The 4238-nt window shown below is 46.6% G+C and overlaps 1 pseudogene; it reads right to left on the reverse strand.

The window, feature by feature from the left end:
- Positions 1–2832: 2832 nt before the first annotated feature.
- On the reverse strand, positions 2833–3770 carry LOC143616415 (pyridoxal 5'-phosphate synthase-like subunit PDX1.2 pseudogene; annotated as a pseudogene).
- Between the last annotated feature and the right edge of the window lie 468 nt (positions 3771–4238).

A 4238-nucleotide genomic window follows, 5' to 3' on the forward strand; every position in this document is an offset into this window, starting at 1 on the left:
TCTGATGGGGTTCAGAAAACTAAGGCTCGAGAGACTCGAGCATGAACTTCCTGACGACGTACTGGTACAGATCGACAGGCAGAGCACACTGGCACTCGCCAGCAGTACTCTTGTCATCAGCTGTAGATTCAAGATCACGAGACGACATCTTGCAAAAGAAAGAAGAAAACGATTTCGAGAGAATGCTTGCCTGAAAAGGTGAGTATTCGCCGGAAATCGCTTAGAAGATGAAGAGAAGAGTGAAAGTGTGGATTACAAAGAACCCTCTCCCCCTTTATATACTAATCGCAATTAATGCGATGCATTTAATGCGGAAGAGAGAGAAATCGAAGGTGCAATGAAACTATGACACGTGGCAAAGAGCAAGCTGGCAACAGCTGTTGAAAGGACGCGTGCCATTAATTTCGCGGCCACGCGCCCGAAAAATCGCGCCCACGCGCCTGAAAAAGCGTCTGGAATGACCATGTACTGTCACGTCACCATAACTTCCTGCACGTCCTGACACAGTCAGAAGGAACCGTCGCACGACGTTTCAGAGGTTTGGACTGTTCTTATCTTTCCACCAACTCTTCGAATTTCAAAATTCAAAAAGATTAAAAAGTAAGCGGGAAAATACCCCTTACCTTGGCAAACAAGTAACCGTAAGACGGATGCGGGTACAGTGTTAAGGCAAAACCCTTCACATACCTAGCACCCGCAGGGAATTGAAGCCAGGAAAACCTTGGCAAACAAGTAACCGTAAGACGGATGCGGGTACAGTGTTAAGGCAAAACCCTTCACATACCTAGCACCCGCAGGGAATTGAAGCCAAGAATACCTTGGCAACCAAGTAACCGTAAGACGGATGCGGGTACAGTGTTAAGGCAAAACCCTTCACATACCTAGCACCCGCAGGGAATTGAAGCCAAGTATACCTCGGCAACCAAGTAACTATAAGACGGTGCGGGTACAGTGTTAAGGCAAAACCCTTCACATACCTAGTACCCGCAGGGAATTGACGCCAGGAATACCTTGGAAGTAAAGTAACCGTAAGACGAGCGCGGGTACAGTGTTAAGGCAAAACCCTTCACATACCTAGCGCTCCGCTGGGAATTGAAACCAAGAAGGATCTTCTGGGTAATGCTTGCGGAAACGGAAATAACATCCCCGCATAGCGGGAACGTCGAGAACTACGTTGTTTGAAGCTCCAGGATGGAATTGGTGGTTTTAACATAATTGATCACTATGTTCAAAACTACCAAAACCTCATGGAGAATCCACATAAGTGGGACTCAACGCTCCTGACTTGCGAGGAGGTTACAGACCTACCCGCATCATACCCAAAGATCAAGCAGGAAACTCGGGAATTTCTGCAAGTGACAAGGACTTCCGCGGGAAGAATCCCCATGGAAAACCTTAAAAAACCCTTTTCAAAACCCTTTGCTTAAGTCCAAAAGTTCACCTCACTTTATTAAACACTCATGAGAAGAACATTGGACTGGGGGGACTTGAAGAGGTAGGTCCCAGCAGAGCCCAGTTGGACCCGCAAGACTCACCTTGAAGAGGGACGTCTGCGCAGAAACCAACTGGATCCGCAGGACCAACCATGCTCAGAGACGTGACGTCCTTACGTGCAGTACGCAAGCTGTTCCCGCAGGAAATGCCTCCTAATGGTGAAGGACTCCGCCTGTTCCCGCAGCTTCGGATACAAGCCATCAGGGAAGGCCACCCGCGCAGCAAGGCTACACGCACAAGGCACTTAGCTCTCAATCACTCAGTGTCACCTGAAGGAATGAGCAAAGCCGGGAACAATCCCGCACAAGGGCGGGAGGGGGAATACTCCCGCCCAAATAAGCCAGTCCGTACGATACGGGAAGATCTTCTGTACTGTACCTGACGAGGTATGGGCAAAAGATCTGACTAAAGATACGACAGCTTATTGACAACAGTATGGCGAGCAGCATGCTCCTGTACTGCATGTCACTATTAGCCGCTGCCTACTCACCAACTCCTGTCATACCACGTGCATAGCCGGCAGTTGGTGGAAAAGGAATAGTATACAGCAGGCCTGGTCACTATCAGCCGCTGCCTACCCACCAACTACCAGCAGGGCACGTGCGTAGGCCACTGTTGGTTGAACAGGATTACTATTCAGCAGGCCACACCTCATTGGAAACCTACCTTCGGCTATAAATACCACAAATGGTATGACCATCTGATCTTATCATATCATATCACATTATCATATTATACCTGATATCTGCTCTAGCAATCTCTTAATATACTTTTATATTTAAAGAGCAATCTAGTCTGATTCTCACGCCGGAGGGTGGTCACAAGGAGGAACCCCCCCTTCTCAGTGACAAGCTCACGGTGTCTGTTTTGCAGGTTATCAGAAGAACCATCTTCTCTGGGTCTAACCCCTCGTGGGAAACATCTATCTAACCCCCAGGTTACCCGTAATCTGCCCGGGGTCCGGTTAGTGTTTCTTCACCAAGATTTCCACTATACTTAAAATGAGGTGTTTGGATGTGTTCCTACATGATTATCTTGATTCTTGGCTACCATTCAATATCATCATTCTTGTACAGTTGCACCACATCCAAACACCACTTTACACTTTAAACCAAAAAGAACACAATTGCTTCCTAGTTCATCATACTTCATGGTCATCATTGTGTAACATAACAATCAATAACCAAAACATCAAAGATTATTATTCAAATTTCCATTTCTTCAATTGTTACAACTCATAATGTTATTTCCCACCTTTAAACCAAAACCTATATCATCAGTTTCATACAACACAAAACACATCTTATAATTAACACACAACCCAAATCATATAAAACTTCACTCACCAACATTAACCCTTGCCATTGCATCAACAACCTCCGAACCACCACTCGCACCAACCACATCGTTCAACCCCGAACTAACCTTCACCAAAATACGCGCATCGTTATAATTCCTAACCGCCTGCACAATCGCCCTAACGCTCTTATACGGATCAACGCACTCAAACACCTCCGACCCCACAAACACACCATCACACCCCAACTGCATCATCAACGCCGCATCCGCAGGCGTCACAATCCCACCCGAAGCAAAATGCACAACCGGAAGCCTTCCCATTTGCTTCGTCTGCGCCAATATATCGTACGGCGCACCCAACTCCTTCGCAAACGAAAACACCTCATCGTCATCCATATTACTCAAAACCCTAATTTTCCCCATCACTTCCCTAACCGCTTTAACCGTATCGACAATGTCGCCTAATCCGGACCGATCCCCTTGCGTCCGGATCATCGCCGCACCTTCCCTAACCCTCCTTAACCCCTCGCCCAACCCCCGACACCCGCACACGAACGGAACTTGGAAATTATGCTTATTAATATAATTTTCTTCATCCACGACCGCCGTTACCTCATTCTCATCGATATAATCGACTCCCACCGCTTCGAGAACCTGCGCTTCAACGAAATGCCCAACCCGAGCTTTCGCCATCACCGGAACCCCAACCGCACGCTGAATTCGCTTAATAACCGCCGGATCCACCATCCGTTGAATTCCGGATCCGGATCCGGGTTCTGATACCATAACACAACAAGCTCCTGCAGACTCAGCTATCTTTGCTTGGTCAACGGTGTTGACCTGCATAATTGCTCCGCCACGGAGCATTTGAGCTAAGCCGACTTTAACCGAGAAGTTGTTTTTGTTGTTTGTTTTATTGTTTGGATCGGATATGGCGTTGTTGTTGTAAAGAGTGACTGCTGATTCGTCGGCCATTTGTAAGGGATGAAATGTTATTATTATTGTATGTAAGGTGTTTGATGAAATGCCTGAATGAATAAGTTGATGTGGTGGTGGTGTGTGGATTTGGAAGATTTATAAATAAGGAAAGTGATTCCGGTGGGGAGATCGAGAAGGTTCGGTAAGGTTCATCGGTGGGTTATTGTTATTGTTGTGGTTGCACGGAAAGTGGTATTGACTGGTTCCGTCAGAAATAGCCCAAAATAGAAGGTGCGATTGACTAAATAAACGAATAGACTACTGGCTAAATTAATTAAATCGAGATACACTTGTCTTACGGTTAGGGAAAACACCCTCACCTAAAGTCAATTCCCGTGAACAGTGTTGCAAAAATCCCGACCAGACATCGATTAATCGTTAGTCCCCACTTCACTGATTAATTTTGGGAATCCGGCCAAAATGACGGTTTTCGGTGTGATTCCAACCAAAATCAGCGAGATTGTAGC

Source organism: Bidens hawaiensis, unplaced genomic scaffold (assembly GCF_021521415.1).
Source record: "Bidens hawaiensis isolate Kalapana, Puna unplaced genomic scaffold, B.hawaiensis_p1.1 tig00047129_1, whole genome shotgun sequence".
Classification (NCBI taxonomy): Eukaryota; Viridiplantae; Streptophyta; class Magnoliopsida; order Asterales; family Asteraceae; genus Bidens; species Bidens hawaiensis.